The 17,903-nt window shown below is 50.9% G+C and overlaps 1 pseudogene; it reads left to right on the top strand.

Annotated features, from left to right (window-relative positions):
- Window positions 1-16,913, top strand: part of LOC147118216 (uncharacterized) — a 33,888-nt pseudogene extending 16,975 nt beyond the window's left edge.
- The last annotated feature ends 990 nt before the right edge of the window (window positions 16,914-17,903 follow it).

The following is a 17,903-nucleotide window of genomic DNA, read 5'->3' as shown; positions in this document are numbered from 1 at the left end:
AATAATAATCTGCCTTCCTGTTTTTGCCACCAAAGTGGAAAACCTCACATTTATCCACATTATAGTGCATTTGCCATGTTTCTGCCCAATCACCCAACCTGTCCAAATCGTACTGGAGTTTCCCGACATCCTCCTCGCAGCTTACCCTCCCGCCCAGCTTTGTGTCGTCTGCAAATTTGGAGATATTACATCCAATTCCCTCGTCCAGATCATTAATATATATTGTGAACAGCTGGGGTCCTAGGACCGATCCTTGCGGTACCCCACTAGTCACTGCCTGCCACTCGGAAAAGGACCCATTTATTCCAACTCTTTGCTTTCTGTTCGCCAACCAGTTCTCTATCCAAGTCAATACCTTGCCCCCAATCCCATGTGCTTTAATTTTGCACGCTAATCTCTTGTGTGGGACCTTATCGAAAGCCTTCTGAAAGTCCAAATACACCACATCCACTGGTTCTCCCTTATCTATTTTACCAGTTACATCCTCAAAAAATTCCAGTAGATTAGTCAAGCATGATTTACCTTTTGTAAATCCATGTTGACTTTGTCCGATCCTGTCACTGCTTTCCAAGTGTTCTGTCTGTGGGAAGAGCTTTAAAAGATCCGGGGTGCTGAAGATACACCAGCGTGTTCACACTGGGGAGAGGCAATTCACCTGTTCCGTGTGTGGGAAGGGATTCACACAGTCCTCGACTCTGCTCGAACACCAGCGAGTTCACATTGATGAGAGACTATTTAAATGTTCTGACTGTGGGAAGAGCTTTAAAAGCTCTGGGAATCTGCTGATACACCAGCGAGTTCACACTGGGGAGAGGCAGTTCACCTGCTCCGTGTGTGGGAAGAGATTCACTCAGTTCTCCAACCTGCTGAGACACCAGCGAGTTCACACTGGGGCGAGGCCGGTGAAACATTCCGACTCTGGGAAAAGCTTTAAAAGGTCCCAGGAGCTGAAGGGACACCAGCTGGAGAGAGCAGGAAAGAGGCCATTCACCTGCTCCGTGTGTGGGAAGGGATTCACTCAGTTATCCCACCTACTGAGACACCAGCGAGTTCACACTGATGAGAGACTATTTAAATGTTCTGACTGTGGGAAGAGCTTTAAAACCTCTGGGGATCTGAAGGTACACCAGCGAGTTCATACTGATGAGAGACCATTTACATGTTCTGTCTGTGGGAAGAGCTTTAAAAGCTCCACGGAACTGAAGTTACACCAGCGAGTTCACACTGATGAGAGACCATTAAAATGTTCTGACTGTGGGAAGAGCTTTAAAAGCTCCGCGGAACTGAAGGTACACCAGCGAGTTCACACTGATGAGAGACCATTTACATGTTCTGTCTGTGGGAAGAGCTTTAAAAGGTCCGGGGTGCTGAAGATACACCAGCGAGTTCACGCTGGGGAGAGGCCATTCACCTGCTCCGTATGTGGGAAGGGATTCACTCAGTCCTCGAATCTGCTCGAACACCAGCGAGTTCACATTGATGAGAGACTATTTAAATGTTCTGACTGTGGGAAGAGCTTTAAAAGCTCCGGGAATCTGCTGATACACCAGCGAGTTCACACTGGGGAGAGGCCGTTCACCTGCTCCGTGTGTGGGAAGGGATTCACTCAGTTCTCCAACCTGCTGAGACACCAGCGAGTTCGCACTGTTCTAGTCATAGTCATAATGGCACAGAAGGAGGCCATTCGGCCCATCGAGTCCGTGCCGGCTCTCTGTAGAGCAATCCAGTCAGTCCCACTCCCCCCGCTCTATCCCCGTAGCCCTGAAAATTTATTTCCCTCAAGTGCCTATCCAGTCTCCCCTTGAAAACATTGAGGCCTAGAAATTGGGTTGGTAACGCCGGCGCTGAGCGCCTAAAGAGACCTAGAATTGGGGTGAATCCCTATGTTGGGGTGAACGCTATGAGGATAGCGCCAACTCAGATATTGACTATACATTTAGCACCTGCGCTAAGTGTTTGCGCGCGCCCGCGAGCGCAAGCAGCTCGTGACGTCATTTCAGTGTGCAATGCCTTTTGGGAGCGCCTGAGCGCATATTGGGTGGCGCCCGGAGCCTTAGCGCCCAGCGCTATTAGTGACAGTTCGAGGGAGGGCTAACAGGCCCTTCTCGGAGTAGGGCGGTGCTATTTAAAGGGGACAGCTCTCGTGCAGAATCTTCTGCCACTTGGCCTGCTCATTGCGATCGCTGCTAGAGAGAGTTGGCGAGCTAATGTGGAGCGGAGTTCTGGGAATTTAGCTTTACAGTACTTGGGACCTTCAACCCTGTCCGAAGCACTTGCAGCACTACACCTAAAAGCCTTTTGACCAGCTGGCATCGGAATGGGAGCTTGTTTGGAGGGCAACGGCCTCACCGCCCAACACTGTGAAGGGGCAGAGAGACGGCGGGAGAGAAGGCCGGGATTGGCCAGAATGAGGAGGGGCAATGGAGGTCAGCCAATCCGACGGGATGCTGCGAGGGTCTTTAGGCAGCAGGTGATGAGCCTTGACATGTCGGAGGAGCAGTGTTTGCGAAGGCTCCAAATCTGGAGGGACATTGTTACTGATCTGTGCCACCTGCTTGGTCAGGATCTGCAGCCGCGTGAACGCTGCAGAACCTCTCTGTCCGTGATGGTTACACTGACTGATGGCCTCCATTTTTATGCCAGCGGATCCTTTCAGTCAGCCATTGGGGACAATGCGACTTTTCGCTCAGGCTACAGTCCGCTGTTGCATCCGGCAAGTGACAGATGCCCTTTATAGGCGAACGCGTCAATTCATTACCTTCCCTCGGACCCTGCACAAGCAGGCGGAGGAGGAGGAAGAGCAGGCGGAGGAGGAGGAAGATGGAAGGGCTGCTGAAAGTGGAAGGTCCATACGTCAGAGGCTCCTCTGGACTCGTGTCGACACCCCTGTGGCGGAATGATGAGAGTCTTAACTCATGCGCACTTTGGATGTTTGAGGGCCTCTGAATGCCAGCATCACTGAAAGTAGTCACATGCACCATGCAACATTGAAACTTCTGTTTATTGACACAAAAGTCTTTCATTACAGCTAAACAACGTAATGTGAGCAGAAACCATAACTTTCAAAATAACTGTGAACTGTTCGGCAAAGCCGCAAAACTCAACAAACCTTCTGCAAATATAACAGCAGGTGAGGGTGTCCTTGAATTTGGACAAACAAACGTCTCAGCACCTCCCTCTACAACTGGCCCCTTGAGGGAGAATGACTTCTCTTTCGCGCCCGGCCCCTTCCCTCCCTGCTGCTCCTACGTAATTGGACCCCAGTGGCGGGCTCAAGGCTGGGGGACGCTTGCTGACTGTCTGGAAGCGCAGAAGCCCCTGAGGGATGGCCTGGCCGACCTCTGGGCTTGGAGGGTGCGGGCACAGGATGCTTACTGTGACCATGGCTGGAAGCAGTGTGGCCTGCAGGTGGTGGCAGCTGCAATGCAGGCATCCCAGCACTGGCATGTGCAATGGTCTCCTGCCGAGAGAGGACACCTGCACCATGGTCGGACGACACACTGGCTATCTGAGGGGAGTGGCTCGGCTCATCCGCCACAATCGCATGCTCCACTGATTCCTGGCCTTGTACGGGAGTGGAAGGGCCCGGGGTGATCCTATCTGATGCAGAGAGGGTGGCTGCAGTGAGAGATCGCGTTGCGTCAATCTGGCTGTGGAGGAGCCCAGCAAGTGACTGCGTGGCAACAGTGAGGACCTGTGTGCCAGGTGCCAGTGCTTCGGAGAAGGCCTGGACAGTTCTTCCCATGGCTTTGGACAAGGCAGATGCTGACCGCTCCACTGCCTCGGACAAGCCCTGCACAGACCTTTCCAGGGATTGTCCGAAGCCCTGAACAGTCCTTTCCATTGCCGACTCAAAGCCGTGGACAGTCCTCTCCATTGTTGGGCCAAAGCCCTGGATAGTCCTGTCCATTGTGGCCCCGAAGCCCTGGATAGTCCTGTCCATTGTGGCCCCGAAGCCCTGGATAGACCTGTCCATTGTTTCCCCGAACACCTGGAGAGTCCTCTCCATTGTTGCCCCAAAGCCCTGCAGAGTCCTCTCCATTGTTGCCCCGAAGCCCAACATACTCCTAGCCAATGAATCTATTGACTCAGGCATCTTCTCCACTGCAGCCATCAGCTCCGTGTGTCTGACCCGGGCCTGTTTGCTCATCTCAGCCAGGCGACGGACCTCTTCTGCACTCTGTGCAGCAGTCATGACGACCTGCCTTGCCCTGCAGGGAGACGGTGGCCGAACTTGCCTACCCCCGTGCGTTGCTGCATGCCGCTTGGTCCGGCAACTGGTTCATCCTCAGAGCCACCCCCCCTCCCCTCCAGGGGACTACTATCCCCAGTCTGCAGATGTCTCAGCTCCCCGGATTCTGCAATGGCTGGTCCGGATTCTTCCTGGTCCTCGCCTCCGGTGGCACTGGCACTGGCAGCTTCAGCGTGTTGAGCCCGAGTTGGTGCTCCTTCATCTGAAAGTGGGAGGTGGAAGAGTGGCTTTAGCAAAAGGACAGCTTTGCTGAAAGGCATGCCAGATTGCGGCAAGGCTCTGACATGGCTGCACACTGAGGATGCATGCTGGCGGGGGGACCAAGTGGAAGGCAACAGGTGGAAAAGGTGAGAGTCTTACCCTCGCTGTCGGAAATGGGGTCAGCAGATGCAGTGGTCGCAGGACCAGACAGACGTCCTCCAAGTATCTGGTGCACACTCTCCTCCAGATCCGTGAGAGCCACTTGTGCAGGTCCGCCACCGGTTCGACGCTGCTCCTTTCGAATCATCGTCAGCTTGGACTGCAGGGGAAAGAAGGGGAGGTTCTGTTACACGATGCCTTGAGACCTCATCGCATGCCCCCCATGGTGCAAGAGCCCTTACATGTGGCCTTGAGACCTCATCGCATGCCCCCCATGGTGCAAGAGCCCTTACATGAGGCCTTGAGACATCTGTCCATGTGTGTGCCCAGAAAGGGCCATGGGTGCATGCTGACAGATGGCCATTGGTGCATCATTGCAGCAGGGTGCCCGAAGTCAGCTGCAGATGGAGGGAAGCACAAGTTTGGTAAACCATCACTCACCCTAACGATCCGTGTGAGGTCGTTGAATTTCTTCCTGCACTGAACAGAGGTCCTGGTCACCATGCTGCTGGAGTTGACCCTCACAGCAACCTCCCTCCAAGATCGTCGATAAGCCTTCTGATTCGGCCTCTTGCCATTATCCGGATACAGGACCTCTCGACGGTGTTCAACTGCAGCCACCAAGTGGTCCAGAGCCTCAGTGCTGAAGCGCTCTGTTCTCTGCCTAACCTTCTCCATGATGAACAAGTTTGTACCGCCAGACAAGGGCGAGCGCCGAATCTGAGGCCTACAGGGCGTTGGGTGTTGAAGCTCAGGCTGACTGACCCACCCCTTTAAGAGCCAGCCGGCACCTGGAGGTCTCGTGCTTTCCCATAATTGAGTTCACCTGCGCTGCGCCCGTCCGCGTCGATATTGAGTAGCGCCTGACCTTTTGCGCCTTAAGAGCACCGTGCAACGGCTGATTTTGCGCCTCAATCCCCTTTGGGGGCGATGCAACCCAATATCGCGCCAGGCGGCGATAAGTTTCGTCTGGCTATAAACTTTGCGCATCGCCAGTTCTAACGCCTCATGCGGGGCTATACCCAATTTCTAGGCCTCAGTGTCTCCGCTTCCACCACTTCCGTCGGCAGCGAGTTCCAGGTCCTCATCACTCGCTGCGTAAAAAAGTTTTTCTTCACATCCCCCTTGTATCTGTTGCCCAAAACCTTAAATCTGAGTCCCCTAGTCCTTGTACCATCAATTAGTGGGAACAGCCTTTCCCCGTCTAGCCTTTCCAAACCTGTCATAATCTTGTACACCTCTTAGCAAATCACCCCAGGTCCACTCTGAGCATACCCAGTCTTTCTAGTACACCCTGTCTGTCAATTTTCACCCCTTCCATTGCTTCTACCTTTTCCACTTCTACTGATATTTTGTCAGCATCCACCTCCTTAGTAAACACCGATACAAAGTACTCATTGAGTATTCTAGCCTTGCCCTGCGCCTCTAAGCATATATCACCTTCTTTGTCCCTAATGGGCCCCACCCCACCTCTCACTACCCGCTTACTGTTTACATGCCGGTAGAAGATTTTTGGGTTCCCTTTTATGTTAACTGCCATTCTACTCTCATTCGCTCTTTGCCAATCTTATTTTCATCTTCACTGCCTCTCTCAACTTATTGTATTTGGTCTGGTTCTCCCTTGAAGAATTCACCTGACATTCATCATTTTTTGTTTCATCATCTTCTCTATCTCCCTCATCATCCAAGGAGCCCTTGCTTTGGTTCCCTTACCCTTCCCTCTTGATGGAATGTACCTGGCCTGTACTTGGAACATCTCCTCCTTAAAGATCACCCATTGTTCCGTTACAGTTTTTCCTGTCAGTCTTTGGTTCCACTTTAACCTGGCTAGATCCTTTCGCATCCCATTGAAGTTAGCCCTATTCCAGTTTAGAAGTTCCACTCTAGATTGTTCCTTGCTCCTCTCCATTGCTAATCTAAATCTTATGATACGATGATCACTCGTACCCAAGTGTTCTCCCACAGATACTTGGTCGACCTGGCCCACCTCATTCCCCAGCACCAGATCCAGCAATGCCTCCTTCCTTGTTGGGCCAAGAACATACTGGTCAAGGAAATGCTCCTGAACGCATTTCAGAATTTCCTCCCCCTCCTTTCCCTTTACCCTAGCATTATCCCAATCGATATTTGGGTAATTAAAGTCCACCAGTATCACCACTCTATAGCTCTTTCATGTCTCTGCGATTTCCCTGCAGATTTACTCCTCTACCTCCCTCTCACTAGTTGGAGGTCTATAGAATACCCCCAATAGCGTGATCAAACCCTTTTTTGCTCCTCAACTCTAACCACATGGATTCTGTCCTTGTCCCCTCAAGAACATCCTCCCTTTCCAACACTACAATGTCTTCCTTAATCAGCACTGCCACCCCACCTCCCTTTTTTCCTTCCCTATCTTTTCTGAACACCTTGTACCCTTGAATATTAAGTGCCCACTCCTCACCGTTTTTAACTTCGTTTCCGTTATTGCCACAACACCATATTGCCACAATGGTGTTGAGCTTCTTGAGTGTTGTTGGAGCTGCACTCATCCAGGCAAGTGGAGAGTATTCCATCACAATCCTGACTTGTGTCTTGTAGATGGTGGAAAGGCTTTGGGGAGTCAGGAGGTGAGACACTCGCTGCAGATTACCCAGCCTCTGATGCGCTCTTGTTGCCACAGTATATATGTGGGTGGTCCAGTTAAGTTTCTGGTCAATGGTGACCCCCAGGATGATGGGGGATTCGGCGATGCTAATGCCGTTGAATGTCAAGGGGAGGTAGTTAGACTCTCCCAGAACATGGTCCTGATCACACTCAGTTCTGAATGGTGCTCCCCAGAATAAGGTTGTATGACTTTGTTATTGGGTGAAATAGTCATGTCTGAATGTCAATAAAGATCATTTATATCAGTTCTAGAGCCTCACGTGATTCTTCCATGGCAGGTACAGCAGGGGTTAGATACAGAGTAAAGCTCCCTCTACACTGTCCCATCAAACACTCCCAGGGCAGGTACAGCACGGGTTAGATACAGAGTGTCAGCCGTGGCTCAGGCGGCAGCACTCTCTCCTCTGAGTCAGAAGGTTGTGGGTTGAAGTCCCACTGCAGAGACTCGAGTCTAAAACTCTGTGCTGCCCCTCCAGTGCAGTGCTGAGGGAGTAAAGCCCAGTGCAGAGTAAAGTTCCCTCTGCACTGCTCCACTAACAGGCCTGAGCCCCAAACTCAGAAGAGCGCCCTCTGCTGTATTCCACTTGTCTCAGCAGTGGGAGAAGCAGGCGGCGGAAGTCCCCCCCCTCGGACACCCCGATTGGTTGGAGGACCCGCCGCCACCTCAGTCCTCCAAGCTCCGCCCGCTCTCTCCCTATTGGTCGGAGCTCCCGTCAGTCACCGCCGTGGAGTTGATGACGTGCCCCAGTCCGGCTCCCTGCAGAAGATAAGGGGCTGCGGCCGCTCAATCCACTCTGCTCAGTTCCAGGAGGGCGCTGGGATGGTGCGGTTTGTATTTTCTTTTTATTTATCTCCCCGCCCGCGCTTCTCTCCACCATATATAAAAAAACCCTGATAAAACTCACTTTCCGCGGGTGATCCGGACTCTCGCAGTTACCCGGGCCTTCCCCAGAATGCAAGGCCCTGCGCAGTCGCGGTAGCGGCTCATCCTTGGGAGTGGGGCCCGGCGGCACATGCGGTGTAGGTGGAGGGGGCGGGGCCTGTTCAGAGCCTGCGCTCACCTTGGAGCGGCACATGTGGAGTAGGGGGAGGGGGCGGGGCCTGTTCAGAGCCCGCGCTCACCTTGGAGCGGCACATGTGGAGTAGGGGGAGGGGGCAGGGCCTGTTCAGAGCCCGCGCTCACCTTGGAGCGGCACATGCGGAGTAGGGGGAGGGGGCAGGGCCTGTTCAGAGCTCACATCCAACAATGAGAACAACAACAACTTGTATTTCTATAGCACCTTTAACGTAGGAAAATGTCCCAAGGCGTTGCACAGGGGTATAGTAAGACATTGCAAAATGTGACCCCGAGACACATAAGGAGAAATTAGGGCAGATGGCCAAAAGCTTGGTCACAGAGGTGGGTTTTGATCAGCCATGATCTCATTGAATGGCGGAGCGGGCTCGAGGGGCCGAATGGCCTACTCCTGTTCCTATTTTCTACGAAAGAGAGGCGGAGAGGTTCAGGGAGGGAATTCCAGAGCTTAGAGCCGAGGCAACAGAAGACACGGCCACTGATGGTGCAGCGATTATAATCAGGGATGCTCAAGAGGGCAGAATTGGAGGAGCGCAGATGTCTCGGGGAGGAGTAGGTTGTTTTCTTTGGAACCGAGGAGGCTGAGGGGAGACCTGATTGAGGTGTATAAAATTCTGAGGGACCGAGATAGGAAGGACCTATTTCCCTTGGCAGAGGGGTCCACAACCAGGGAGCGTAGATTTAAAGTAATTCGTCGGAGGTTTAGAGGGGAGTTGAGGAGAAATGTTTTCACCCAGAGGGTGGTGGGGGTCTGGAACTCACTGCCTGACAGGGTGGCAGAGGCAGAGACTCTCATCACATTTTAAAAAGTACTTGGATGTGCACTTGAAGTGCCGTAACCTACAAGGCCACGGACCAAGTGCTTTAAAGTGGGATTAGTGTGGATAGCACTTAATCGGCCGGCACGGACAAGATGGGCCGAATGGCCTCCTTCTGTGCTGTAATTTTTCTGTGATTCTATCGCGGGGGGTGGGTGGCTGTGAGGCTGAAGGGATTAACTAAGATAGGGAGGGGCGAGGCCATGGAGGGATTTGAAAACAAGGATGAGAATTTTGAAATCGAAACATTGCTTAACCGGGAGCCAATGTAGGTCAACGAGCACAGGGGTGATGGGTGAACAGGACTTGGTGTTGAGTTACGACACGGGTAGTTTTGGATCACCTCAAGTTTACATAGGGTATAATGTGGGAGGCCAGCCAGGAGTGCGTTGGAATAGTCAAGTCTAGAGGTAACAAAGGCCCGGGTGAGGTTTTCAGCAGCGGATGAGCTGAGGCAGGGGCGGAGACGGGCAATGTTACCGAGGTGGAAATAGGCAGTCCTTGTTATGCTGCGGATATGTGTTCGGAAGCTCATTTCAGGGTCAAATATGACACCAAGGTTGTGAACAGTGTGGTTCAGCCTCAGAGAGATGTTAGGGAGAGGGATGGAGTCAGTGGCTAGGGACCGAAAACAATTGCTTTAGTCTTCCCAATATTTAATTAGAGAAAATTTCTGTTCACCCAGAACCGGATTCGAGATCGTGGAGGGGTCGAGAGAAGTGGTGGTGAGGGAGAGCTGGGTGTCGACAGCGTACATGTGGAAACTGACGCTGTGTTTTCAGATGTCACCAAGGGGCAGCATTTAGATGAGAAATAGGAGGGGCCCAAGGATAGATCCTTGGGGTACACCAGAGGTAACGATGCGGGAGCGGGAAGAGAAGCCGTTGCAGGTGATTCTGTGGCTACGATTAGATAGATAAGAATGGAACCAGGCGAGTGCAGTCCAGCCCTGCTGGACGACGGTGGAGAGGCGTTGGAGGAGGATGGAGTGGTCAACTGTGTCAAAGGCTGCAGACAAGTCAGGAAGGATGAGGAGGGATAGTTTACCTTTGTCACAGTCACAAAGGATGTCATTTTTGACTTTGAAACTTGATTTGACTTCAGGGCCAAGTCAGTGAGGTGGATTGGGCTGTTTCTGGCCCGCTGGTTATTGTGGGCATGGCTGGACACCTGTGGGACTGGCTCTACCATGTTTGTTCTTTGAGGCAAAATAAGCCAAAAAAAATTCCTGCTCCCCCCTTACCCTTTCTACATTCCTTTTACAGGGTTTTAGAAGTGGAGCATTTACAGACAGGAAGCTCAAACCAAACATCACGTCAAATTCTGACAGAGTTACGCGATTCATCAGGACCTGATTCAGTCACTCCTCCAATCTGCTGGCACCCCAGCGAGTTCACACTTATGAAAGACCTTCTAAATCTTCTGAAAGAGCTTCAAAATCCACAAATACCTGAAGCGGGGAGAAACCCTGGCCCTGTGTGTGAGAAGGGATTCACTCAGCCATCCGCTCCAATGATACACCAGCAAATTCACACGAGGGAGGGACCTTTACCCCACTCCGTGTGTGGGCAGGGATTAATTGCTCCATCCGTGCTGAAGAGACACCAGCTTGTCCACACTGATGAGAGACCATTGACCTGCTCCGTGTTTTTGAAGCAATTCACTCATTCTTCCACCCTCCTGAGACACCAGCTTATTCATAGTGATGAGAGACCGATTAAATGTTCTGACTGTGGGAAGAGATTCAAAAGGTCCCAGGGTCTGAAGAGACACCAGCTGGAGAGAGCAGGAGAGATTCTGTTCACCTGCTCCGTGTGTGGGAAGAGATTCACTCGGTCCTCGAATCTGCTGGCACACCAGCGCGTTCACACTGGGGCGAGGCCGGTGAAACATTCTGACTGTGGGAAAAGCTTTCAAATGTCCCAGGAGCTGAAGGGACACCAGCTGGAGAGAGCAGGAAAGAGGCCATTCACCTGCTCCGTGTGTGGGAAGGGATTCACTCGGTCATCCCATCTGTTGAGACACCAGCGCGTTCACACTGGGGAGAGGCCATTCACCTGCTCCATGTGTGGGGAGGGAGTCAATCAGTCATCCAACCTCTTGAGACACCAGCGAGTTCACACTGAAGAGAGACCATTTAAATGTTCTGACTGTGGGAAGAGCTTTAAAACCTCTGGGGAACTGAAGCAACACCAGAGAGTTCACACCGATGAGAGACCATTTAAATGTTCTATCTGTGGGAAGAGCTTTAAAACCTCTGGGGATCTGAAGAAACACCAGCGAGTTCACTCTGATGAGAGACCATTTACATGTTCTGCCTGTGGGAAGAGCTTTAAAACCTCTGGGGATCTGAAGCAACACCAGCGAGTTCACACCGATGAGAGACCATTTAAATGTTCTGTCTGTGGGAAGAGCTTTAAAACCTCTGGGGAGCTGAAGGAACACCAGCGAGTTCACACCGATGAGAGATCATTTTCATGTTCTGTCTGTGCGATGAGCTTTAAAAGCTCCAGGAATCTGAACGGACACCAGCAAGTTCACACTGGGGAGAGCTCGTTCACCTGCTCCGTGTGTGGGAAGGGATTCACTCGGTCATCCCACCTACAGAGACACCAGCGAGTTCACATTGTTCCATAGCGCAGGGCCCTGTAGACAGCTGGGGTGACGTGAACATGGAACGGATGAATGTTTTATAAATTCTTGTACTGCTGTTTAATCTTTAAGACTGTTGTGCTGATGATTCCCTTCTTTTGACAGTTCATGGTGTTACATAGAATGTACAGCACAGAAACAGGCCATTCGGCCCAACTGGTCCATGCCAGTGTTTATGCCCCACACCCACCCTACTTCAATTAACCCGATCAACATCTCCTCCCATTCGTTTCTCCGTTGTGTGGCTTCCTCATTAATCCATCTGTGCTGTTCACCTCAACTACTCCCTGTGGTAGCGAGTTCCCCATTCACACCATTCTCTGGGTAAAGAAGTTTCTCCTGAATTCCCTCCTGGATTTGTTAGTGACTTTTATATTGATAGCCCCATAAATATGATGAGATTCTGTTAAGCTGACCAGTATGTTGTTGTACTTTGTCTTTTTCTGATGAATGAAACATTACTGAGCCCCTGTAGCCGTGTTATGGGATGGAGTGCCAGACAAGTGAAGGCACAACATCTGGGTGTGAATCTAATAATAACCTCACGGACCGTATAGGTGTGATAACCAGACGGGTTTGTGGTTATAGTCTGGTCACAGATGGACTAAATTCCCTGAATTAGCAGGAGTTCAGGAGGCGGTCAACAGATGAGTCCAAACAATCCCATTTCCTGAGCAGTAACCAAGCTTGTGTACAAGAACAGGCCACTTAAGCCGTTATCAGATGGAACAGACTCGAGAAGGTCACGCGTGAATCCACTGTACTTCTATTCTCCAGATTGAGGGAATTATCACCCGATCTGTGTTATGCAGCGCTCCTAATAAAGTCTGGAGAGACAATTTGTGTTCTTGTGAGCTTGATTATCTGGTGTCTGAAACCCTGGGACTCCCGATCATTAGAGTCAACCTCAGTGTGTGGAAAGGGATTCCCTGGTGTATCCCACTCGCTGACACACCAGAGTGTCCACATTGTGACTGCGGTGGGTCGATTCCACTGTTTCTGATGCCTTTAATCACATCCAGGACTGAACCATGTTAATTCAGGCAACTGGGGCTTGTTAATGTTAAGAGCCCCCAATAACTGGGCTGGATTTAAAGATTATTTCCTGTTCTCTCAGTACTAGTGAGCAGAGAGAAACTGATGTTATAGAATCATAGAGCACAGTGGGATGCCTTTCGGCCCATCGTGCTGGTGCCGGCTCTCTGAAAGAGCGATGCAATTAGTCCCACTGCCCTGCTCTTTCCCCACAGCCCTGCAAATTTCTGCCTTTAGTATATATCCAATTCCCTTTTGAAAGTTACTATTGAATCTGCTTCCACCTCCCATTCAGGCAGTGCATTCCAGATCATCAAAATTCGCTGTGTAAAAAAAGTCTCCTCATTTCCTCTCTCGATTCTTTTGCCAATGATCTGAAATCTGTGTCCTCTCATTACCGACCCTCCTGCCAGTGACAACAGCTTCTCCTTGTTTGCTCGACCAAAACCCCTCATAATTTTGAGCACCTCGATCACAGCTCCACTTAACCGTCTCTGCTCCAAGTTATATTGCCATTGTTTTGTGAATTTTTGCTGTGATCGAGGTGCTGGATGTCCGTGCCTGGGGAATGGGACATTCTATCCTCGTGAGCACCGAGTGTCAGCATCCAGCAATCCCTGGTCAGGGACTGTCTTTTTAAACTGCCTCACCTGAGCTTTTTGACTCCCTGATTTCATTATTAAACATTTCAGAGTTTTTGCAGAGTGACCAAGGCTAAACAGATAAATGTGAGGTATTACATTTTGGTAGGAAGAATGGGGAGGTCACTTATCACTGGGAGGGTGCGAGTCTAGGTGGGGTAGAGGAACAAAGTGATCTCGGAGTACAAATACACAAATTACTAAAAGTTCCGACACAGGTACACCCTCGCATTTCTGGTATCATCCTTGTAAATCTTCTCTGCACCCTCTCCAGTGCCTTTATATCCTTTTTATATAGTATGGCGACCAGAACTGTACGCAGTACTCCAAGTGTGGTCTAACCAAGGTTCGATACAGGTTTAGCATAACTTCACTACTTTTCAATTCTATACGTCTAGAAATAAACCCTAGTGCTTGGTTTGTTTTCATTAGGGCAAAGGAGGTTGAGCTGTGATTTGACAGAGGTGTACAGGATTATGACGGGTTTGGATAGGTTAGGCAGGGAAAGGCTGTTCCCACTAGTTGATGGTACAAGGACTAGCGGACACAGATTTAAGGTTTTGGGCAAGAGATACAGGGGGAACGTGAGGAAAAACTTTTTTACGCAGCGAGTGGTGAGGACCTGGAACTCGCTGCCGACGGAAGTGGTGGAAGCGGAGACACTCAATGTTTTCAAGGGGAGACTGGATAGGCACTTGAGGGAAATAAACTTGCAGGGCTACGGGGATAGAGCGGGGGAATGGGACTGACTGGATTGCTCTACAGAGAGCCGGCATGGACTCGATGGGCCGAATGGCCTCCTTCTGTGCCTCTATGACTCTATGTGGTTGCTGTGGATCACACTGGGGTCCACCAGCTCCCACATGCTACAGCTGCAACACATCACCTGCCCCGCCATCTCTATTGTATTTTATTTAACTAATTAGGTTTTTAAGTTTTGAAATACCCAATTGTCTATTAATAGTTTTTAATCTCGTTAATAACCTTGTTTAATTTATTAAATGTAGTTATATGCTTTAGGTCTTTACTGTAACTTAGCCCACAGTCCTAATTAAACCCTTGTTGTTTATTTTTTTTATGTATCAAGCAGCACCTCTTACCCCCACCTCATCGAATTCGCTCACTCACCCAATTCCCGAGTTAAGTACTCTGTAGAAGCAGTACTCCGTAGAACTGGACTCCGTGCTACTTACCTCCCGAACATTTCTCCTTCCGCACTCAAAAGGCCGATGAATTTCAGGTCCTGATGAATGGAGTGACTCTCTGAGATCTTGATGTGAAGTTTGGTTTGAGTTTCCCCGTCTGCCAATCCTGCCCTTCTCACAGCCTGTGAAAGGAGTTTACAAAAGCCATCACTGAGAGTCCAGGACAGAAATTGACAACATTCTCTCCTCCTGCTCCCTGGCCCAAGGGGGCCGCGCATGCGCCCCGCTGCACACTCGGCCTCTCAAGATGGCGGCTGTTGAGCCGGGCCTGTCACGGGGAGAAAGCCCCGCAGCTGCCGCCCCACTTGGGGCAAACTCGGGACCCGTAGGTTCTTATTCGGGGGCTTGAGGCCTACACCAGGTGTTTATAAAGCCTCCCCGCTGGTTATTGCTCCCCTGCGCCCCTCCACCTCACCGCTCCGGTTAGAAGATGAGATTAAATTGTTATAGTTTATTATTCTATTAAAAAATTAAGTGGATGATTAACATGGGTTAGATACAGATTAAGACTCCCTCCGCACTGTCCCATTAAACACTCCCAGGACAGGTACAGCAGGGATGAGATACAGAATACAGCTCCCTCTACATTCATGGGATGTGGGCGTCACTGGCAAGGCCAGCATTTATTGCCCATCCCGAATTGCCCTTGAGAAGGTGGTGGTGAGCCGCCTTCTTGAACCGCTACAGTCCTTGTGGTGAAGGTCTCCCACAGTGCTGTTAGGGAGGAAGTTCCAGGATTTTGACCCAGTGACGATGAAGGATCGGCGATATATTTCCAAGTCAGGATGGTGTGTGACTTGGAAGGGAACTTACAGGTGGTGGTGTTCCCATGTACCTGCTGCCCTTGTCCTTCTAAGTGGTAGAGGTCGCGGGTTTGGGAGGTGCTGCCGAAGAAGTATTGGCGAGTTGCTGCAGTGCATCTTGTAGATGGTACACACTGCAGCCACAGTGCGCTGGTGGTGCAGCGAGTGGATATTTAAGGTGGTGGCTGGGGTGCCAATCAAGCGGGCTGCTTTGTCCTGGATGGTGTCAAGCTTCTTGAGTGCTGTTGGAGCTGCACTCATCCAGGCAAGTGGAGAGTATTCTATCACACTCCTGGCTTGTGCCTTGTAAATGGTGGAAAGGCTTTGGGGAGTCAGGAGGTGAGACACTTGCCACAGGATACCCAGCCTCTGACCTTTGGAATTCTCTTCCACAGAGAGCTGTGGAGGCTGGGTCATTGAGTGTGTTTAAGGTGGAGATAGACAGATTTTTGAATGATAAGGGAGTCAAGGGTTAGGGGGAGCAGGCAGGGAAGTGGAGTTGAGGCCAAGATCAGATCAGCCATGATCTTATTGAATGGCGGAGCAGGCTCGAGGGGCCAAATGACCTACTCCTGCTCCTACATCTTATGTTCTTGTGTCTCTCATCAGCTCCGGCCGCCGCGCTGAGTTGTGGCTGACCCCGTGCATGTGCCCCATGGCACCGCCCTCTCCTGCTCCACAGGCGCCCGGCCTGCACCGCGCATGCTCAGCACACACCCTGGGCCCCTGTCAATCATCCTCCCCCGCGCCTGCGTGCTGGGCCCCTGAGCTCCAGGCTGCCGCGCGGGGCTTTCTTTGTAAAGTCGGTGTTGGTGAAGAGTCACAATCAGTGAGGGAAAGTGAGTTTTCCCCCAGATCCGATTGAGATCAGAGGAGGGGAGAGAATAAAGGGGAATCCAAACCTGAGAGTCCGCGGATCCGGGCCCCGAGCAGAGCTACTTCAGTTTGGCGGAGCGCGCTCCAGCGACACGTGGCCCAGGGCCTGATTGACGGGAGCTTCTGACCAATAGGGAGCGAGTGGGGCGGGGCTGGAGGAGCGAGCCGGCGGTGGGTCCTCCAACTAATCGGGGAGCCTGAGGGGCGGGACTTGTGCCGGCTGATTGTCTGATCCGCAGGGCAGCGAGTTTCTCCAGTCCCTTGTTCAGGGCCCGGGGCCAGGGGAGGCTGTGGGCCTTTATTCCCCTCATTGGACACAAGGCTCTTTGGCTCACAACACACGGGCTCAGATTGCAATACAGACTTTTTAAATTCATGAATCAAAGGGACAGGGTCTCTCATTCTGTTGTGCGACAGTTCCTGGGACAGACTGTATCTCCCCCTCTCCTCCACACAGGGATTTGTGCTGGTTAAAGGGACCGCGATTCTCCTTGTTCTGCGAGTTTGTAATTAACTTTATCCCATATTACAGACTCCAGGACTTTACAAATAACTCCTCGAGTCTTGGTTATGATCTTCCAGAATTCCTTAGATTCTAGAATGGTCCCCAGGGATCGGATGGTATCAAATGTAACCCCGCCGTTCAAGAAAGGAGGGCAAGAGAAAACAAGGACCCCTGGGCCAGTTGGCCTGACATCAGTGGTATGTGCAAAAAAGATTCACAAGGATGACACCAGAACTGAGAGGATATACCGATCAGGAAAGGCTGAACAGGCTGGGGGCTCATTTCTCTGGAAAAGAGAAGACTGAGGGGTGACCAGATAGAGGTCATCAAGATTATGAAAGGGTTTGATAGGATAGACATGGAGAAAATGTTTCTACTTGTCGGGGGAGACCAGAACTCGTAGTCATAGATATAATAATATGAGAGAGAGAAATAGCACCAGAGTAAAGAAAAGTTCAGAAATAGGAGGAATCAGATGGGGCAAAAGCAAGGCAGACTAAGATGGGTTTGGAGGGCATGTGTGTAAATGTACATAGTCTGGTAAATAAGGTTGGTGAGCTGCAGGCACAAGGTGCCACAGGGGACTCTGATATAGGGGCAATAACAGAGACCAGACTCAAAGAAAGGGAGGATTGGGGTCTTAATATTCCTGGCTACAAGGTATTCAGGAAAGATAGAGAAGGAAAAAGAGAAGGGGTGGCAGTATTGATCAAATAAACTATTACAGCACTGGAGAGGGTGATGTAGTCGAGGGAGCAAAGATTGGTTTGAATTCAGGAACAATAGAGGAGCGATTACACTACTGGGTGTTTACTACAGGCCACCAAATAGTGGGGAGGAGATAGAGGAGCTATTACACTGCTGGGTGTTTACTACAGGCCACCAAATAGTGGGAAGGAGATAGAGGAGCAAATTTGCAGGCAAATTACGGAAAGATGCAAGAATTACAGAGTAGTGATAATGGGGGACTTCAATTATCCGAATATAGATAGTAACAGTGTAAAGGGCAAATTGGGGAGGAATCCCTGAAATGTGTAC

This window comes from Somniosus microcephalus, chromosome 4, assembly GCF_052327205.1.
Source record: "Somniosus microcephalus isolate GS21.2 chromosome 4, FLI_Smic_1.0, whole genome shotgun sequence".
NCBI lineage: Eukaryota > Metazoa > Chordata > Chondrichthyes > Squaliformes > Somniosidae > Somniosus > Somniosus microcephalus.
Note: the sequence above shows the minus strand (reverse complement) of the source record. Positions and strands in the feature narration are given on the sequence as shown.